This window comes from Procambarus clarkii, chromosome 40, assembly GCF_040958095.1.
Source record: "Procambarus clarkii isolate CNS0578487 chromosome 40, FALCON_Pclarkii_2.0, whole genome shotgun sequence".
Taxonomy (NCBI): Eukaryota; Metazoa; Arthropoda; class Malacostraca; order Decapoda; family Cambaridae; genus Procambarus; species Procambarus clarkii.
Genome location: NC_091189.1, coordinates 28,563,680 through 28,588,021, shown reverse-complemented (window position 1 = coordinate 28,588,021; position 24,342 = coordinate 28,563,680). Strand labels below are relative to the sequence as shown.

The window sequence follows — 24,342 nt, the reverse complement described above, 5'->3', positions numbered from 1 at the left end:
AGGGAAGGAGAGGGGAGGGCGAAAAGATAAAAAGGTAACAAGGATGGGGAAATGGTCACTGCCATGGAGGTCATCAAGAACCTACCACGTGAAACCTAAGTAAAGAGAAGACGAGCAAAGAGAAAGATCAAGACAGGAAAGGGTGCGAGCCTGAGAGTCCAAATGCGTGGGCTCACCAGAATTCAGAAGAGACAGGGAAGAAGAGAGGATAAACGGCTCAAGAAGGCAACCTCGGGTATTCGTCAGAACATCACCCCAAAGGAAATGACGACAATTGAAATCACCCAGCAGGAGCACAGGCTCCGGCAAGGAGTCCAGTAAGTGTTTCAGATCAGGAAGAGGAAAGCGGGACACTCGGGAATAGATAAATGGAACAAACAGAGTAGCATTTCCCCACAAAGATACGAGCAGCAGAACAATGGAGAGGCGAAGGAAAAAGTAAGGGGACAAAGGGAACATCAGAGCGAATCAAGAGAGCAGAAGAATTAGAAGCCCCAGCAACAGCTGGGGGGAGAGAAAGGAATAGCCACGAAAGCGACCAGGACGAGCACCAAGCATCGGCTCCTGGAGACAGACACAAAGGGGCGAAAACCGCGAAATCAGAAGTTGGAGTTCGAGGAAATTGGCGTAATAACCTCGAACGTTCCATTGAAGAATGGACAACGACGAGAAGAGAAAGGACAACAACAGAGAACAAGGAAGAAACAAAGGCGAAAGAGCAACATAGCACGTTAAAGAAGATCAGGGTTGGGATCAGGGTCAGCAAAGTCAGAGTTAGGAGGCATGGGTAAACTGAGCAAAGACAGAGGGAAGGAAACGGGAGAACAGATCAGAGGTGGGTGGGTGGGGTCCGGAGGAGGAAGAGGAGGAGACAACGGAGAGGAGCAGTCAAGGACAGCAGCAAGAAGAGGGGGGGGGGAAAAGAGGGGAGCGAACCTCAGCAAGGGCAGCAACCGAGAGGGAAGCGGGGCTAAAGAAACCTCCATAGCAGGAACAGGGGGCGCAACCACCAAAACAGGAGGGGAAGGAGCAAGAGAGTAGTAGGTGCCGAGGAAGAAAGCGAAGCCTTCTTACCCGCCGGAGAGGAGGAAGGAGATGAGCCAGGCTTACGCTTCTGACTTAAAGAGACCAGTGTCCGAGCAACTACGTACTGGGCAACGGATTCCTGCATCTCAACAGGAGAAGCTGAACGAGAGCACACACGACGACCGTTAGGAGAGCGATGGACATCAGCCCGCACCGACAGGCGGCGGGGAGAGTCAATAGATGGAGGAGAAGGATGGGAGGATGGGAAGGAGGATCGGAGGGAGACGAAGAAGAAGACACAGGAGACATGACAGACCGGGTAGAAAGAAGAGGAGCCCCAGACAGAGGACCAGGAGGGGGACCCTTCGGGGCAGAACTAAGGAACAGAGGAGGGGGCAGTGGGCGCATCAGGGTCCAAGGCCCAGAAACGGTTGTGGGTTTGAGGAAGGTGGGAAGGACGAGGAGAGGAAGAGCGCAACACGCAAGCATAAGAGACTTTAGCATAAGGCGGGAGCCGGCGAACCTGGCTCCTCGCCTCAGGAAAAGATAAACGCTCCCGGTGCTTCAAGTTGAGGACGGCTGCCTCAAGCTTGTAATGGACACATGCACGGGAGAAGGTAGGATGGGCCTCACCGCAGTTGAGGCAGCGAGCCTGGGGAGAAGTGCACTCGTCTTAGAGTGACCTTCGCCCCCACACAAAGGACAGAGAAACAGTCCCAGAGCAGCGGAGGGCACCATGCCCAAACCTCCAGCACTTGTTACAGAGCCTAGGAGAAGGAATGTACTCCTGGACAGAGCACTTGGCACCAGCAAGAATGACAGAGGGTGGAAGGGTCCTACCATCAAAGGTAATCTTCACAACCCAAAGGGGTTGACGGCGACGACCACGAGGGGGACGAGTAAACGAGTCTACCTAGAGGACAGAATGGCCTTGGGCATCAAGGATATGCCGAATATCATCGTGGCAGTCTAGCAGATTCCGAACACCGGTCGCAACATGAGGCGGGAGGAGAATAGTGCCAACACTGGAATTCAACTGAGCGTTCTTCGAGACCCGAACAGGGGTCTCGCCAAGGCAGGATAAGGCAGCCAAGCGGGAAGCAGCATCCTGAGAAGGAGCAGCAATGGTACATGTACCGAGACGAGTGGGGTTGAAGGTAACTGAGGCATCCACGAAATCAACAAGAAATCGATGAAGGGAGAAATCATCAGGAGGCGCAGAATCAAGAGGGAGATGAAAGTATTTGGCCCACGAAGCGGGACCAAACAAGACTTGATAGGCATCAGAACGGGAAGGAATCGAGCGAGTGCAGCCGTGTCGAGGACGGCAGTGAGAACCCCCAGAGAGAGAGAGAGGTTAAAAGGCGCAGTAGTTACAACTAGAGAAGGAGCCGTGCCAGAGGACGAGGTAATCACCACTGGGGGCTTGGGGCTCGACCCAACCACAGAGGAGGGATGGGAGCCGAGGGGAGTAGTCAGAGAGACCAAAGGAGGAGCAAGGTTGGGGCCCAATACAGCGGAGGCTACAGAGCCCGGTCTTCCAACACGGACCGACTTGGGGGCTTGGTCGCCGACCCCATGAGCCTGAGAAGGTAAAAGAGGAACAGAATGCAACATAGGTACGAAAAAGAAACATTCATTCACGAATGCGCCCCCACACCCACCATGGAGCCACAATTAGAGGCAGGACACCCAACAAGAAGCTATCGCTAATCTTGCCGGGGCCTCCTAGGGGTGCGTCGTGAGTATACGCCCCACAAACGCCAGCTTAAGAACCGTCAGTTCGTCGAGATCGGGTTCAGCGACGAAAGGGGGATTGACAATAAAAGGTTCCTCTCGCTCGCGACGTTGGATACTACAGTTCTACGGGTGCAAGAGTATGCCTCCTCAAGCACCCGGGCGTCAAAATAGAAGAAGTCCAAAGGAATAACCAAAACAAACAAGAGGTCGGCAGGAAACGACAAGCAGATAGGAGAAGAGGGGGAGAAAAGGAAAAGGAAAAGTTGTTCAGCACAATTAGAGAGGACGGCAGCAGGAGCACAAGGCTACAAAAGGACAGAGGACTGTCCCAAGGAGCATCACACTCCGGCAGCCGCCCACAACGCCCCCCTCACGGCATCAACGAGCTGAACGGGGAGGGGGGGGGATGCAGTGAGGTGAGGCAGCTACTTATTTGAGGAATGCTTATTTTATTTACCTAATAAGCTGAGGCAGCTTATTTTATTTGAGGCATGCTCAGCTGATTCCTCTACATTTAGCATGGAACAAATTTGTGTCCAAGACCTCTTCCTGTTACACAATTTGGCTGTGTGTAACATTAAGTAAGTAATTATCAAAAGAAGGCACCAAGCCGGGAAGGCTGTGTAGCACCATTGCCTGTAACAATAAACCAAATTTTTTAACAGCTAATGCACCTGTGAGTAAAACAAATCCTGTCAGTTGTAAAAATATTGATCCAATTATTTAAATAAAAAATATAATACAACAAATATTTATGGGTTGTTTAAACTATCATTTATGTTGTATATCCAAAGAAGTGAAAAATTGAGACATACTGCACAATTTAATGATTCAAAAGAAATACAGTATTAATAACATTGTCGTCGTCTTTTCATCTTCTAGTGTGTGGTTTGGTCAACATTACTAACATTACATAGCAATATGAGATCTTAATGATCCATGATTAACATTTATGATTTAATAAGGATAATACTAGTAATAATAAACATTAGCCTCCACTAGCATAATCTGGGTACAGCACAAGAATATCTTCCAATAATCCTGAGTGTATGAAGTAATTACAGAGCTCAAAGTATCTCATACCATTTGGTATGAAGTCACTGATAACAGGGCAATCGCAGATACTGTATAGTGTTGGAGAGTATGTCCTCTCAAGTAGGACTGAAAACATGTTTTTTCCACCCAGATGGTTATAAACCCATGGAAACCGCCTACCCGCTGAAGCTGTAAATGCCAAAATCCAGCTAGAAAATATCATTAGGGCAATTGGCGGGACCTTTAACAAGCCGCCGGCTTTCTGTCCTCGTCGAGGTCACTAGATAGTTAGTGGCCCTTGGGTAAAATTTAGGTAAATATATACGCAAAACAAATACCAACGCCTCTCAAATCTTGGGAGCGACAAGGAAAGCCTCACAATCTCTCTTAGAATCACGTAAGTAAACCAAAAATATACCATTTGTTTACAACAATGTCGGTGCTGACTGTAGAAGTTGAAAAAACAGTTGTACTTCAAAATATACTAATTTTATTAGAAAATTAGACGTAAATAGGTGGCAAGTGAACACGGATAAGCTCCGATATGCCGGCGTCGTGATTGGCTACAGTTGTAAGATGAAAAATGTTACCTTCTTTCTGATTGGCCAAACGAAAAGCCCTAGTGACATCTGGCGAGACTTAAGTGAAGTTGCTAAAATCTTCATAAGTACATCCTTCTGAATTGGATGTAGGAACATTCTAAGACAACACTTAAGAACCTTCGTAGCACACTTACTTACGAAGAAACACATGGAGCTTCGTGAATCTAGGTCCCGGTCTTCACAAAGAGCTTCAGAATAATTCACAATAATATGCTTGCTGGGTTGCAGGTGTTTAGGTGATGGCGGCGGTCTGGCTCAAGATGTTCCTATAACATTAAATTATCAGATCTCAATGTGTACAGCGATATGTTGTGTTATATTTCGATGTACCTTGACCTTGATATATTGATGACCTTGACTCGCGAAGCGCCGTGTATTTTTCCTTGACTCACGAAGCGTCGTGTATATTTTCTTGCGTGTGTTACGATGGTTCTTAAGAACACCAGCAGAACACGACCGTACGCTCGTCCCACACCGCGGCGGTGTTCTTGTCGAGCTGCTCGGGGGCGTCTGGCTCAGGCTCGCCTCCTCCACCACTCAGGTCACCTCTGCTTTTCCTTTGACGAATCAGACTGACGGTAACATTGTACATCTTATCTTTTAGCCAATCACGTTGCCGACCCAGCTGGACAATTGACCAATCACGTACGTTTCATATATCAGCTGATGTGTGTCAACAAAATAAGATCAGGCATTGACGGAGAGGGTTATACCCCACCTCTCGGTCTACCCGTTATATTGATCATTTATTTTAGTCCTACATTATGTTCAGGAATAAAGTATACTTGCTGGTTGGTCAGTAACCTCCAGTGGAGGCCTCTTGTAACTCTCCAGTGATTTGAATATTGTTGAGGAGCGAGAATCTCGCCCAGACAAATGGTAGTATGAAGCTGACACACACTATAATGTCTACCCCCATATATCGCTGTAAAAGAAGAGTGTACATACACTAAGCGTTTACTTTAGCTTGGAGTATGCTGAGGACTAAAGTACACTTGCTAGTGTTTTAAGAATGCCCTAAATAAACTAACAATGCTTGAAATAGCGGACATGTATTGGCAAATAAAACAAAATAGTGAGATACTGTACATGAATTAGAAAGATGAAATTCTATATACATAGTAAATATAGCAATTACTATTGCCAAGGACTCAGCTAAGGGTATTCTTGCTATATGACCGTTATTTATAGATGAAACTGTAACAGTATAGGATATAACCTGTTAGGTTTAACAATATATAAACTGAATGTTTTTTAATTAACAAAATTATGTATACACAGCATTGTGCTGTTACCCTATTCTATATGATATATTACACAGTGTAGATCAAAACATAGCTATAGGTTCAACTAACATTCCAGCTCACAGGATGATTAGTCACAGGTAAGTGTTCACCACATCAACATCTGTACCTCTTTTACATATATTCTGGCATACACGAAGTTGTTTGACAATATAGTAATTTTTGTTTTGATTTGAATACTTTCCACGTAGTATATGAGTAAACGATTACAAGGTATAAACATTATTTGAATGTCAGAACTTAGGTTAGGCTTTTATCCTAATTGGAATTCATTGGCTTAATCTTTCCTTCTGACCCCAGCCCTTACCTTCTGACCCCAACCCTTTCCTTCTGACCCAGCCTTTTCCTTCTGACCCCAACCCTTTCCTTCTGACCCCAACCCTTTCCTTCTGACCCCAACCTTTCCCTTCTGACCCCAACCCTTCCTTCTGACCCCAGCCCTTTCCTTCTGACCCCAACCCTTTCTTTCTGACCCCAGCCCTTCCCTTCTAACCCCAACCCTTTCCTTCTAACCCCAACCCTTTCCTTCTGACCCCAACCCTTTCCTCCTGACCCCAGCCCTTTCCTTCTAACCCCAACCCTTTCCTTCTGACCCCAACCCTTTCCTTCTGACCCCCAACCCTTTCCTTCTGACCCCAACCCTTTCCTCCTGACCCCAACCCTTTCATTCTGACCCCAACTCTTTCCTCCTGACCCCAACCTTTTCATTCTGACCCCAACCCTTTCCTTCTGACCCCAAGCCTTTCCTTCTGACCCCCAACCCTTTCCTTCTAACCCCAACCCTTTCCTTCTGACCCCAGCCCTTTCCTTCTGACCCCAACCCTTCCTCCTGACCCCAACCCTTTCCTTCTGACCCCAACCCTTTCCTCCTGACCCCAGCCCTTTCCTTCTAACCCCAACCCTTTCCTTCTGACCCCAACCCTTTCCTTCTGACCCCAACCCTTTCCTTCTGACCCCAACCCTTTCCTTCTGACCCCCAACGCTTTCCTTCTGACCCCAACCCTTTCCTTCTGACCCCAACCCTTTCCTTCTGACCCCAGCTCTTTCCCTTCTGACCCCAACCCTTTCCTTCTGACCCCAACCCTTTCCTTCTAACCCCAACCCTTTCCTTCTGACCCCAGCCCTTTCCTTCTGACCACCAACCCTTTCCTCCTGACCCCAACCCTTTCCTTCTGACCCCAACCCTTCCCTCCTGACCCAAACCCTTCCCTCCTGACCCCAACCCTTTCTTTCTGACCCAAACCCTTTCCTTCTGACCCCAACCTTTTCCTTCTGACCCAACCCTTTCCTTCTGACCCCAACCCTTTCCTTCTGACCCACCCTTTTCCTTCTGACCCCAGCCGTTTCCTTCTGACCCCAACCCTTTCCTTCTGACCCCCAACTCTTTCCTTCTGACCCCAACCCTTCCCTCCTGACCCCAACCCTTCCCTCCTGACCCAAACCCTTCCCTCCTGACCCCAACCCTTTCTTTCTGACCCCAAACCCTTTCCTTCTGACCCCAACCTTTTCCTTCTGACCCCAACCCTTTCCTTCTGACCCCAACCCCTTTCCTTCTGACCCCACCCTTTTCCTTCTGACCCAGCCGTTTCCTTCTGACCCCAACCCTTTCCTTCTGACTGACCCCCAAACTCTTTCCTTCTGACCCCAACCCTTCCCTCCTGACCCCAACCCTTTCCTTCTGACCCCAACCCTTCCCTCCTGACCCCAACCCTTTCCTTCTGATCCCAACCCTTTCCTTCTGACCCCCAGCCCTTTCCTTCTGACCCCAACCCTTTCCTTCTGACCCCACCCCTTTCCTTCTGACCCCACCCTTTCTTCTGACCCAGCCCTTTCCTTCTGACCCAGCCCTTTCCTTCTGACCCCAGCCCTTTCCTTCTGACCCCAACCCTTTCCTTCTGACCCCAAACCCTTCCCTTCTGACCCCAACCCTTTCCTTCTGACCCCAACCCTTTCCTTCTGACCCCAGCCCTTTCCTTCTGACCCCAGCCCTTTCCTTCTGACCCCAACCCTTTCCTTCTGACCCCAGCCCTTTCCTTCTGACCCAACCCTTTCCTTCTGACCCCATCCCTTTCCTTCTGACCCCAACCCTTTCCTTCTGACCCCAGCCCTTTCCTTCTGACCCCAACCCTTTCCTTCTGACCCCAGCCCTTTCCTTCTGACCCCAACCCTTCCCTTCTGACCCCAACCCTTTCCTTCTGACCCCAAACCCTTTCCTTCTGACCCCAACCCTTTCCTTCTGACCCCAGCCCTTTCCTTCTGACCCCAACCCTTTCCTTCTGACCCCAGCCCTTTCCTTCTGACCCTAGCCCTTTCCTTCTGACCCCAGCCCTTTCCTTCTGACCCCAGCCCTTTCCTTCTGACCCAACCCTTCCCTTCTGACCCCAACCCTTTCCTTCTGACCCCAACCCTTTCCTTCTGACCCAGCCCTTTCCTTCTGACCCCAACCCTTTCCTTCTCACCCCAACCCTTTCCTTCTGACCCCAACCCTTCCCTTCTGACCCCAGCCCTTTCCTTCTGACCCCAACCCTTTTCCTTCTGACCCCAACCCTTTCCTTCTGACCCCAACCCTTTCCTTCTGACCCCAACCCTTTCCTTCTGACCCCAAACCCTTTCCTTCTGACCCCAACCCTTTCCTTCTGACCCCAACATTTTCCTTCTGACCCCAGCCGTCTCCTTTGACTCCAACCCTTTCCTTCTGACCCCCAACTCTTTCCTTCTGACCCCAACCCTTTCCTTCTGACCCCAACCCTTTCCTTCTGACCCCAACCCTTTCCTCCTGACCCCAACCCTTTCCTTCTGACCCCAGCCCTTCCTCCTGACCCCAACTTTCTACGTGTGACCCCAACCCTTTCCTTCTGACCCCAACCCTTTCCTTCTGACCCCAACCCTTTCCTTCTGACCCCAACCATTTCCTTCTGACCCCAACCCTTTCCTTCTAACCCCAACCCTTTCCTTCTGTCCCCAACCCTTTCCTTCTGACCCAAACCCTTTTCTTCTGACCCCAACCCTTTCCTTCTGACCCCAGCCCTTTCCTTCTGACCCCAACCCTTTCCTTCTGACCCCAACCCTTCCCTCCTGACCCCAACCCTTCCCTCCTGACCCCAACCCTTCCCTCCTGACCCCCAACCCTTCCCTCCTGACCCCAACCCTTCCCTCCTGACCCCAACCTTCTACGTGTGACCCCATTAAGGCTGCCCTTATCCCCACCACCAGACCGTGGCCCCTCTCCCTCCCTCTCACTGGTCACTTCATCACTCACGTCACTCATGACCACTCAGCCTTATCCACCTAAAGCAGATTTTTCTGTCTCTCTTTCTCTCTCTCTCTTTCTCTCTCTCTCTCTCTCTCTCTCTCTCTCTCTCTCTCTCTCTCTCTCTCTCTCTCTCTCTCATCTCTCTCTCTCTCTCTCTTCTCTCTCTCTCTCTCTCTCTCTCTCTCTCTCTCTCACTCTCTTCTCTCTCTCTCTCTCTCTCTCTCTCTCTCTCTCTCTCTCTCTCTCTCTCTCATCTCTCTCTCTCTCTCTCTCTCCTCTCTACTCTCTCTCACTCTCTCTCTCTCTCTCTCTCTCTCTCTCTCTCTCTCTCTCTCTCTCTCTTCTCTCTCTCTCTCTCTCTCTCTCTCTCTCTCTCTCTCTCTCTCACAGACACGTTTAAATGAAATAGAGGAGATATGATCACCACTTACAAAATACTAAGAGGAATCGACCAAATTGACAAAGAGAAATTCCTAAAACCAGCAACTTCACGAACAAGAGGACACAGATTATGCTAAGGAAACAAAGGTGTCGATAAACTATTAGAAAGTTTTATTTGGCAAACAGAGTGGGAGACGGTTGGGCAAATTAAGGGAGAAGTGGTGGAGGACAAAACCGTCAGTAGTTTCAAAGCGTTATATGACAAAGAGTGTTGGGAAGACGGGACACCACGAGCGTTGCTCTCATCCTGTAACTACACTTAGGTAATTACACACACACACACCTGTGGACGCACACCACCACACTGACGCACCACACCACCACACTGACGCCACACCACCAAACTACGACGCCACACCACCACACTGACTGCACACACCACCACACTGACGCCACACACCACCACACTGACGCACACACCACCACACTGACGCCACACACCACCACACTGACGCCACACCGCCACACCTGACGGCCACACTACCACACTGACGCCACACTGACGCCACACCGCCACACTGACGCCACACCACCACACTGACGCCACACACGCCACACTGACGCCACACCACCACACTAACGCCACATCACACACTGCCACCACACCACTACACTGCCACCACACTGACGCCACACCACCACACTGCCACCACACCACCACACTGACGCCACACCACCACACCACCACACTGACGCACACCACCACACTGCCGCCACACTGACGCCACACCCCACACTGACGCACACTGAAGCCACACCACCACACCACCACATTGACGCCAAACTACCACACTGACGCCACACCACCACACTGACGCCACACCGCCACACTGACGCCACACAACCACACTGACGCCACACTGACGCCACACTGACGCCACACCACCACACTGACGCCACACCGCCACACTGACGCCACACACCACACTGACGCCACCCACCCTTCACACTGACGCCACACACCACACTGCCACCACACTCACGCACCTGACGCCACACCACCACACTGACGCTAAACACCACCACACTGACGCCACACCACCACACTGACGCCACAACACACCACACTGACGCCACACACCACCACACTGATGCACACCACCACACTGACGCCACACCACCACACTGCCACCACACAACACACTGGACGCCACACCACCACAACTGCCACCACACCACCACACTGACGCCACACACCCTTCACACTGACGCCACACCACCACACTGACGCACACCACCACACTGACGCCACACCCACCACACTGACGCACACACCACCACACTGACGCCACACCACCACACTGACGCCACACCACCACACTGACGCACACACCACCACACGACGCCACACCACCACACTGACGCACAAACCACCACACTGACGCCACACACCACCAACACCACCACACTGACGCCACACCACCACACTGCCACCACACCACCACACTGCCGCCACACCACCACACTGACGCCACACCACCACACTGACGCCACACCACCACACTGACGCCACACCACCACACTGACGCCACACTACCACACTGACGCCACACCGCCACACTGACGCCACACCACCACACTGACGCCACACACCCTTCACACTGACGCCACACACCCTTCACACTGACGCCACACACCCTTCACACTGACGCCACACCACCCTTCACACTGACGCCACACTACCACACTGACGCCACACCGCCACACTGACGCCACACCGCCACACTGACGCCACACCGCCACACTGACGCCACACCACCACACTGACGCCACACTACCACACTGACGCCACACCGCCACACTGACGCCACACACCCTTCACACTGATGCCACACACCCTTCACACTGACGCCACACCGCCACACTGACGCCACACCACCACACTGCCGCCACACCACCACACTGACGCCACACCACCACACTGACGCCACACTACCACACTGACGCCACACCACCACACTGACGCCACACCACCACACTGACGCCACACTACCACACTGACGCCACACTACCACACTGACGCCACACCGCCACACTGACGCCACACCGCCACACTGACGCCACACCGCCACACTGACGCCACACCGCCACACTGACGCCACACCGCCACACTGACGCCACACCACCACACTGACGCCACACTACCACACTGACGCCACACCGCCACACTGACGCCACACCGCCACACTGACGCCACACCGCCACACTGACGCCACACCACCACACTGACGCCACACCACCACACTGACGCCACACCGCCACACTGACGCCACACCACCACACTGACGCCACACCGCCACACTGACGCCACACCGCCACACTGACGCCACACCACCACACTGACGCCACACTGACGCCACACCACCACACTACCACACTGACGCCACACCGCCACACTGACGCCACACCACCACACTGACGCCACACCACCACACTGACGCCACACCGCCACACTGACGCCACACCACCACACTGACGCCCACACCACCACACTGACGCCACACCACCACACTGACGCCACACCCCACAGCTGACGCCACACCTACCACACTGACGCCACACTACCACACTGACGCCACACCGCCACACTGACGCCACACCGCCACACTGACGCCACACCACCACACTGACGCCACACTGACGCCACACCACCACACTGATGCCACACTGACGCCACACCACCACACTACCACACTGACGCCACACCGCCACACTGACGCCACACTACCACACTGACGCCACACCGCCACACTGACGCCACACTACCACACTGACGCCACACTGACGCCACACCACCACACTACCACATTGACGCCACACCGCCACACTGACGCCACACCACCACACTGACGCCACACCACCACACTGACGCCACACCGCCACACTGACGCCACACCACCACACTGACGCCACACCACCACACTGACGCCACACCACCACACTGACGCCACACCGCCACACTGACGCCACACCGCCACACTGACGCCACACCACCACACTGACGCCACACCGCCACACTGACGCCACACCACCACACTGACGCCACACCACCACACTGACGCCACACCACCACACTGACGCCACACCACCACACTGACGCCATACCACCACACTGACGCCACACCACCACACTGACGCCACACCACCACACTGACGCCACACCGCCACACTGACGCCACACTACCACACTGACGCCACACTGACGCCACACCGCCACACTGACGCCACACCGCCACACCGCCACACCGCCACACTGACGCCACACTAAAACACTGACGCCACACTGACGCCACACCACCACACTGACGCCACACTGACGCCACACTGACGCCACACCGCCACACCGCCACACTGACGCCACACTACCACACTGACGCCACACTGACGCCACACCGCCACACCGCCACACTGACGCCACACCACCACACTGACGCCACACCGCCACACTGACGCCACACTGACGCCACACTACCACACTGACGCCACACCGCCACACTGACGCCACACTACTACACTGACGCCACACCGCCACACTGACGCCACACCGCCACACCGCCACATCGCCACACTACCACACTGACGCCACACCGCCACACTGACGCCACACCGCCACACTGACGCCACACCGCCACACTGACGCCACACCGCCACACTGACGCCACACCGCCACACTGACGCCACACCGCCACACTGACGCCACACCGCCACACTGACGCCACACCGCCACACTGACGCCACACCGCCACACTGACGCCACACCGCCACACTGACGCCACACCACCACACTGACGCCACACCGCCACACTGACGCCACACCGCCACACTGACGCCACACCGCCACACTGACGCCACACCGCCACACTGACGCCACACCGCCACACTGACGCCACACCGCCACACTGACGCCACACCGCCACACTGACGCCACACCGCCACACTGACGCCACACCGCCACACTGACGCCACACCACCACACTGACGCCACACCGCCACACTGACGCCACACCGCCACACTGACGCCACACTACCACACTGACGCCACACCGCCACACTGACGCCACACTACCACACTGACGCCACACTGACGCCACACCGCCACACCACCACACTGACGCCACACCGCCACACTGACGCCACACCACCACACTGACGCCACACTGACGCCACACCGCCACCACACTACCACACTGACGCCACACTGACGCCACACTGACGCCACACCGCCACCACACTACCACACTGACGCCACACTGACGCCACACTACCACACTGACGCCACACCACCACACTGACGCCACACCACCACACTGACGCCACACTACCACACTGACGCCACACCACCACACTGACGCCACACCACCACACTACCACACTGACGCCACACTACCACACTGACGCCACACCGCCACACTGACGCCACACCACCACACTGACGCCACACCACCACACTGACGCCACACCACCACACTGACGCCACACTACCACACTGACGCCACACTACCACACTGACGCCACACCGCCACACTGACGCCACACCACCACACTGACGCCACACCGCCACACTGACGCCACACCGCCACACTGACGCCACACCACCACACTGACGCCACACCACCACACTGACGCCACACTACCACACTGACGCCACACCGCCACACTGACGCCACACTGCCACACTGACGCCACACCGCCACACTGACGCCACACCACCACACTGACGCCACACTACCACACTGACGCCACACCGCCACACTGACGCCACACCACCACACTGACGCCACACCACCACACTGACGCCACACCGCCACACTGACGCCACACCACCACACTGACGCCACACCACCACACTGACGCCACACCACCACACTGACGCCACACTACCACACTGACGCCACACCACCACACTGACGCCACACCACCACACTGACGCCACACTACCACACTGACGCCACACTACCACACTGACGCCACACCACGCCACACTGACGCCACACCGCCACACTGACGGCCACACCGCCCCCATGACGCCACACCGCCACACTGACGCCACACCGCCACATCTGACGCCACACCACCCACACTGACGCCACACTACCTACACTGACGCCACACCGCCAAACTGACGCCCATCCACCGCCACACTGACGCCACACCGCCACACTGACGCCACACCACCACACTGACGCCACACTACCACACTGACGGCCAACACCCGCCACACTGACAGCCACACCACCACAGCACTGATCGCACACACCGCCACACTGAACGCCACACCGCCACACTGACCGCCACACCACCACACTGACCGCCACACCACCACACTGACGCCACACCACCACACTGGACGCCACACCACCACCCTGACGGCCACAACACCACCACCTGACGCCACCACCACCACACTGACGCCACACTGACGCCACACCACCACACTACCACACTGACGGCCACAACCTGCCACACTGACCGCCACACCACCACACTGACGCCACACCACCACACTGACGCCACACCGCCACACTGACGCCACACCACCACACTGACGCCACACCACCACACTGACGCCACACCACCACACTGACGCCACACCACCACACTGACGCCACACTACCACACTGACGCCACACTACCACACTGACGCCACACCGCCACACTGACGCCACACCGCCACACTGACGCCACACCACCACACTGACGCCACACTGACGCCACACCACCACACTGATGCCACACTGACGCCACACCACCACACTACCACACTGACGCCACACCGCCACACTGACGCCACACTACCACACTGACGCCACACCGCCACACTGACGCCACACTACCACACTGACGCCACACTGACGCCACACTGACGCCACCACACTACCACATTGACGCCACACCGCCACACTGACGCCACACCACCACACTGACGCCACACCACCACACTGACGCCACACCGCCACACTGACGCCACACCACCACACTGACGCCACACCACCACACTGACGCCACACCACCACACTGACGCCACACCGCCACACTGACGCCACACCACCACACTGACGCCACACCACCACACTGACGCCACACCGCCACACTGACGCCACACCACCACACTGACGCCACACCACCACACTGACGCCACACCACCACACTGACGCCACACCACCACACTGACGCCACACCACCACACTGACGCCACACCACCACACTGACGCCACACCACCACACTGACGCCACACCGCCACACTGACGCCACACTACCACACTGACGCCACACTGACGCCACACCGCCACACTGACGCCACACTGACGCCACACCGCCACACTGACGCCACACTAAAACACTGACGCCACACTGACGCCACACCACCACACTGACGCCACACTGACGCCACACCGCCACACCGCCACACTGACGCCACACTACCACACTGACGCCACACTGACGCCACACCGCCACACCGCCACACTGACGCCACACCACCACACTGACGCCACACCGCCACACTGACGCCACACTGACGCCACACTACCACACTGACGCCACACCAGCCACACTGACGCCACACTACTACACTGACGCCACACCGCCACACTGACGCCACACCGCCACACCGCACATCGCCACACTACCACACTGACGCCACACCGCCACACTGACGCCACACCGCCACACTGACGCCACACCGCCACACTGACGCCACACCGCCACACTGACGCCACACCGCCACACTGACGCCACACCGCCACACTGACGCCACACCGCCACACTGACGCCACACCGCCACACTGACGCCACACCACCACACTGACGCCACACCTACCACACTGACGCCACACCACCACACTGACGCCACACCACCACACTGACGCCACACTACGCACACTGACGCCACACCACCACACTGACGCCACACCACCACACTACCACACTGACGCCACACTACCACACTGACGCCACACCGCCACACTGACGCCACACCACCACACTGACGCCACACACCACACTGACGCCACACCACCACACTGACGCCACACTACCACACTGACGCCACACTACCACACTGACGCCACACCGCCACACTGACGCCACACCACCACACTGACGCCACACCGCCACACTGACGCCACACCGCCACACTGACGCCACACCACCACACTGACGCCACACCACCACACTGACGCCACACTACCACACTGACGCCACACCGCCACACTGACGCCACACCGCCACACTGACGCCACACCGCCACACTGACGCCACACCACCACACTGACGCCACACTACCACACTGACGCCACACCGCCACACTGACGCCACACCACCACACTGATGCCACACCACCACACTGACGCCACACCGCCACACTGACGCCACACCACCACACTGACGCCACACCACCACACTGACGCCACACCACCACACTGACGCCACACTACCACACTGACGCCACACCACCACACTGACGCCACACCACCACACTGACGCCACACTACCACACTGACGCCACACTACCACACTGACGCCACACCGCCACACTGACGCCACACCGCCACACTGACGCCACACCGCCACACTGACGCCACACCGCCACACTGACGCCACACCGCCACACTGACGCCACACCACCACACTGACGCCACACTACCACACTGACGCCACACCGCCACACTGACGCCACACCGCCACACTGACGCCACACCGCCACACTGACGCCACACCACCACACTGACGCCACACTACCACACTGACGCCACACCGCCACACTGACGCCACACCACCACACTGACGCCACACCGCCACACTGACGCCACACCGCCACACTGACGCCACACCACCACACTGACGCCACACTGACGCCACACCACCACACTACCACACTGACGCCACACCGCCACACTGACGCCACACCACCACACTGACGCCACACCACCACACTGACGCCACACCGCCACACTGACGCCACACCACCACACTGACGCCACACCACCACACTGACGCCACACCACCACACTGACGCCACACCACCACACTGACGCCACACTACCACACTGACGCCACACTACCACACTGACGCCACACCGCCACACTGACGCCACACCGCCACACTGACGCCACACCACCACACTGACGCCACACTGACGCCACACCACCACACTGATGCCACACTGACGCCACACCACCACACTACCACACTGACGCCACACCGCCACACTGACGCCACACTACCACACTGACGCCACACCGCCACACTGACGCCACACTACCACACTGACGCCACACTGACGCCACACCACCACACTACCACATTGACGCCACACCGCCACACTGACGCCACACCACCACACTGACGCCACACCACCACACTGACGCCACACCGCCACACTGACGCCACACCACCACACTGACGCCACACCACCACACTGACGCCACACCACCACACTGACGCCACACCGCCACACTGACGCCACACCGCCACACTGACGCCACACCACCACACTGACGCCACACCGCCACACTGACGCCACACCACCACACTGACGCCACACCACCACACTGACGCCACACCACCACACTGACGCCACACCACCACACTGACGCCATACCACCACACTGACGCCACACCACCACACTGACGCCACACCACCACACTGACGCCACACCGCCACACTGACGCCACACTACCACACTGACGCCACACTGACGCCACACCGCCACACTGACGCCACACCGCCACACCGCCACACCGCCACACTGACGCCACACTAAAACACTGACGCCACACTGACGCCACACCACCACACTGACGCCACACTGACGCCACACTGACGCCACACCGCCACACCGCCACACTGACGCCACACTACCACACTGACGCCACACTGACGCCACACCGCCACACCGCCACACTGACGCCACACCACCACACTGACGCCACACCGCCACACTGACGCCACACTGACGCCACACTACCACACTGACGCCACACCGCCACACTGACGCCACACTACTACACTGACGCCACACCGCCACACTGACGCCACACCGCCACACCGCCACATCGCCACACTACCACACTGACGCCACACCGCCACACTGACGCCACACCGCCACACTGACGCCACACCGCCACACTGACGCCACACCGCCACACTGACGCCACACCGCCACACTGACGCCACACCGCCACACTGACGCCACACCGCCACACTGACGCCACACCGCCACACTGACGCCACACCGCCACACTGACGCCACACCGCCACACTGACGCCACACCACCACACTGACGCCACACCGCCACACTGACGCCACACCGCCACACTGACGCCACACCGCCACACTGACGCCACACCGCCACACTGACGCCACACCGCCACACTGACGCCACACCGCCACACTGACGCCACACCGCCACACTGACGCCACACCGCCACACTGACGCCACACCGCCACACTGACGCCACACCACCACACTGACGCCACACCGCCACACTGACGCCACACCGCCACACTGACGCCACACTACCACACTGACGCCACACCGCCACACTGACGCCACACTACCACACTGACGCCACACTGACGCCACACCGCCACACCACCACACTGACGCCACACCGCCACACTGACGCCACACCACCACACTGACGCCACACTGACGCCACACCGCCACCACACTACCACACTGACGCCACACTGACGCCACACTGACGCCACACCGCCACCACACTACCACACTGACGCCACACTGACGCCACACTACCACACTGACGCCACACCACCACACTGACGCCACACCACCACACTGACGCCACACTACCACACTGACGCCACACCACCACACTGACGCCACACCACCACACTACCACACTGACGCCACACTACCACACTGACGCCACACCGCCACACTGACGCCACACCACCACACTGACGCCACACCACCACACTGACGCCACACCACCACACTGACGCCACACTACCACACTGACGCCACACTACCACACTGACGCCACACCGCCACACTGACGCCACACCACCACACTGACGCCACACCGCCACACTGACGCCACACCGCCACACTGACGCCACACCACCACACTGACGCCACACCACCACACTGACGCCACACTACCACACTGACGCCACACCGCCACACTGACGCCACACTGCCACACTGACGCCACACCGCCACACTGACGCCACACCACCACACTGACGCCACACTACCACACTGACGCCACACCGCCACACTGACGCCACACCACCACACTGACGCCACACCACCACACTGACGCCACACCGCCACACTGACGCCACACCACCACACTGACGCCACACCACCACACTGACGCCACACCACCACACTGACGCCACACTACCACACTGACGCCACACCACCACACTGACGCCACACCACCACACTGACGCCACACTACCACACTGACGCCACACTACCACACTGACGCCACACCGCCACACTGACGCCACACCGACACACTGACGCCACACCGCCCCACTGACGCCACACCGCCACACTGACGCCACACCGCCACACTGACGCCACACCACCACACTGACGCCACACTACCACACTGACGCCACACCGCCACACTGACGCCACACCGCCACACTGACGCCACACCGCCACACTGACGCCACACCACCACACTGACGCCACACTACCACACTGACGCCACACCGCCACACTGACGCCACACCACCACACTGACGCCACACCGCCACACTGACGCCACACCGCCACACTGACGCCACACCACCACACTGACGCCACACCACCACACTGACGCCACACCACCACACTGACGCCACACCACCACACTGACGCCACACCACCACACTGACGCCACACCACCACACTGACGCCACACTGACGCCACACCACCACACTACCACACTGACGCCACACCGCCACACTGACGCCACACCACCACACTGACGCCACACCACCACACTGACGCCACACCGCCACACTGACGCCACACCACCACACTGACGCCACACCACCACACTGACGCCACACCACCACACTGACGCCACACCACCACACTGACGCCACACTACCACACTGACGCCACACTACCACACTGACGCCACACCGCCACACTGACGCCACACCGCCACACTGACGCCACACCACCACACTGACGCCACACTGACGCCACACCACCACACTGATGCCACACTGACGCCACACCACCACACTACCACACTGACGCCACACCGCCACACTGACGCCACACTACCACACTGACGCCACACCGCCACACTGACGCCACACTACCACACTGACGCCACACTGACGCCACACTGACGCCACACCACCACACTACCACATTGACGCCACACCGCCACACTGACGCCACACCACCACACTGACGCCACACCACCACACTGACGCCACACCGCCACACTGACGCCACACCACCACACTGACGCCACACCACCACACTGACGCCACACCACCACACTGACGCCACACCGCCACACTGACGCCACACCGCCACACTGACGCCACACCACCACACTGACGCCACACCGCCACACTGACGCCACACCACCACACTGACGCCACACCACCACACTGACGCCACACCACCACACTGACGCCACACCACCACACTGACGCCACACCACCACACTGACGCCACACCACCACACTGACGCCACACCACCACACTGACGCCACACCGCCACACTGACGCCACACTACCACACTGACGCCACACTGACGCCACACCGCCACACTGACGCCACACTGACGCCACACCGCCACACTGACGCCACACTAAAACACTGACGCCACACTGACGCCACACCACCACACTGACGCCACACTGACGCCACACCGCCACACCGCCACACTGACGCCACACTACCACACTGACGCCACACTGACGCCACACCGCCACACCGCCACACTGACGCCACACCACCACACTGACGCCACACCGCCACACTGACGCCACACTGACGCCACACTACCACACTGACGCCACACCGCCACACTGACGCCACACTACTACACTGACGCCACACCGCCACACTGACGCCACACCGCCACACCGCCACATCGCCACACTACCACACTGACGCCACACCGCCACACTGACGCCACACCGCCACACTGACGCCACACCGCCACACTGACGCCACACCGCCACACTGACGCCACACCGCCACACTGACGCCACACCGCCACACTGACGCCACACCGCCACACTGACGCCACACCGCCACACTGACGCCACACCACCACACTGACGCCACACCGCCACACTGACGCCACACCGCCACACTGACGCCACACCGCCACACTGACGCCACACCGCCACACTGACGCCACACCGCCACACTGACGCCACACCGCCACACTGACGCCACACCGCCACACTGACGCCACACCGCCACACTGACGCCACACCGCCACACTGACGCCACACCACCACACTGACGCCACACCGCCACACTGACGCCACACCGCCACACTGACGCCACACTACCACACTGACGCCACACCGCCACACCGCCACACTGACGCCACACTACCACACTGACGCCACACTGACGCCACACCGCCACACCACCACACTGACGCCACACCGCCACACTGACGCCACACCACCACACTGACGCCACACTGACGCCACACCGCCACCACACTACCACACTGACGCCACACTGACGCCACACTGACGCCACACCGCCACACCGCCACACCGCCACACTGACGCCACACTACCACACTGACGCCACACCGCCACACTGACGCCACACTACCACACTGACGCCACACTGACGCCACACCACCACACTGACGCCACACCGCCACACTGACGCCACACTACCACACTGACGCCACACTCACAAGGGACTCACCCATCACAGGACCTGGAGCCGCTGTCAGAATTAGCCGTAGGTGACAAGGGCTTCCACCCCTCCCCCCTCCCCCCTCACACTCCACCTCACATCTATACACTCTCACTCGCAGAATGAGTCGGATATAAGGGAAGTTAAGTTGGAAGCCCCCTTGGGAATGAGTGATCATAGTGTATTGATCGTCGAGTACCTTTTTGAGCTAGGAATTATCGCCCCAAAAAAAGAACTGGGAAACAAAGGGCTGGCATACCGAAAAGGAAATTATGAGGAGATGAGAAAGTTCCTAGGGGATGTACCATGGGACACAGAACTCAGAACTAAGTCTGTACGACATGATGGACTATGTCACCCAAAAGTGTCAGGAGGCAGTAAACAGGTTTATCCTAGGTCCGACAGGAAAAATCCGAGAAGCAAAAGAAGAATCCATGGTATAATAGGGCATGTATGGAAGCAAAGGAACTGAACAAAAGGGCGTGGAGGAACTTCCGAAATAACAGAACACCAGAAAGCAGAGAGAGATACCAGAGAACCAGGAATGAGTATGTCACGGTGAAAAGAGAAGCAGAGAAAAGTTATGAAAATGATATAGCAAACAAAGCCAAGACCGAACCAAAGCTACTCCACAGTCACATCAGAAGGAAAACAAGAGTGAAAGAACAGGTAGTGAAACTTAGAACGGGTGAGGACAGGTATACAGAGCATGACAGAGAGGTGTGTGAGGAATTCAACAAGAGGTTCCAGGAGGTCTTCACAATAGAACAATGAGAGGTCATGGCACTAGAAGTGGCAGCAAACCGGCGACCTTGCAAGGGTTCAAAATTACAAGAGATGAGGTCAAGAGGCACTTGCTGGATCTGGACGTGAGAAAGGATGTTGGCCCGGACGGAATCTCACCATGGGTATTGAAAGAGTGTGCAGAAGCCCTTTGCTTGCCACTCTCCAAAGTGTCAGGTCACTGGAGACGGGAGACCTACCAGAAATATGGAAGGCGGCTAATGTGGTCCCAATATACAAAAAGGGTGACAGACAAGAGGCACTGAACTACAGGCCAGTGTCCTTGACTTGTATACCATGCAAGGTGATGGAGAAGATCGTGAGAAAAAAACTAGTAACACATCTGGAGAGAAGAGACTTCCTGACAACCCATCAACATGGGTTCAGGGAGGGTAAATCTTGCCTTACTGGCTTAAATAGAATTCTACGACCAGGTGACAAAGATTAAGCAAGAAAGAGAAGGATAAGCAGACTGCATTTTCTTGGACTGTCGGAAAGCCTTTGACACAGTACCCCATAAGAGGCCGATGAATAAGCTGGGGAAAAAGGCAGGAGTAACTGGTAGGGCGCTCCAGTGGGTAGGGGAGTACCTAAGCAATAGGAAGCAGAGAGTTACGGTGAGGGGTGAGACCTCCGATTGGCGTGAAGTCACCAGTGGAGTCCCACAGGGCTCTGTACTCGGTCCTATCCTGTTTCTGATATACGTAAATGATCTCCCAGAGGGTATAGAATCATTCCTTTCAATGTTTGCTGACGACGCCAAAATTATGAGAAGGATTAAGACAGAGGAGGACAGCTTGAGACTTCAAGAAGACCTGGACAAGCTGCAGGAATGGTTGAACAAGCGGTTATTAGAGTTTAACCCGAGCAATTGTAATGTAATGAAGATAGTCTCATTATCAGTGAATATCAGTAGTCTCAGTGAAGTAACAGTCTCCGTGGTGTAGTGGTAAGACACTCGCCTGGCGTTCCGCGAGCGCTTTGTCATGGGTTCGTATCCTGGCCGGGGAGGATTTACTGGGCGCAATTCCTTAACTGTAGCCTCTATTTAACGCAACAGTAAAATGTGTACTTGGATGAAAAAACGATTCTTCGCGGCAGGGGATCGTATTCCAGGGACCTGCCCGAAACGCTACGCGTACTAGTGGCTGTACAAGAATGTAACAACTCTTGTATATATCTCAAAAAAAAAAATAGGTGTAGGGAGCAGGAGGCCAGATACAAGGTATCATTTAAGAGATGAACTACTTCAAGAGTCAAAGAGAGAGA

The 24,342-nt window shown here is 56.6% G+C and overlaps 1 protein-coding gene across 7 annotated transcripts in view; it reads right to left on the bottom strand.

The window, feature by feature from the left end:
* The window catches only part of LOC123758007 (glycine receptor subunit alpha-4), a 107,849-nt gene extending 102,890 nt beyond the window's left edge, over positions 1–4,959 (bottom strand). For 3 of the 7 annotated variants that reach the window (XM_045742121.2, XM_045742124.2, XM_045742125.2), the window contains exon 1: positions 4,538–4,959. The gene's annotated coding sequence lies outside the window, so the exon portion shown is untranslated. The remainder of the gene's footprint in view (positions 1–4,537) is intronic. The other 4 variants (XM_045742123.2, XM_069338596.1, XM_045742122.2 and 1 more) reach the window with 2 other exon arrangements.
* Positions 4,960–24,342: the final 19,383 nt, after the last annotated feature.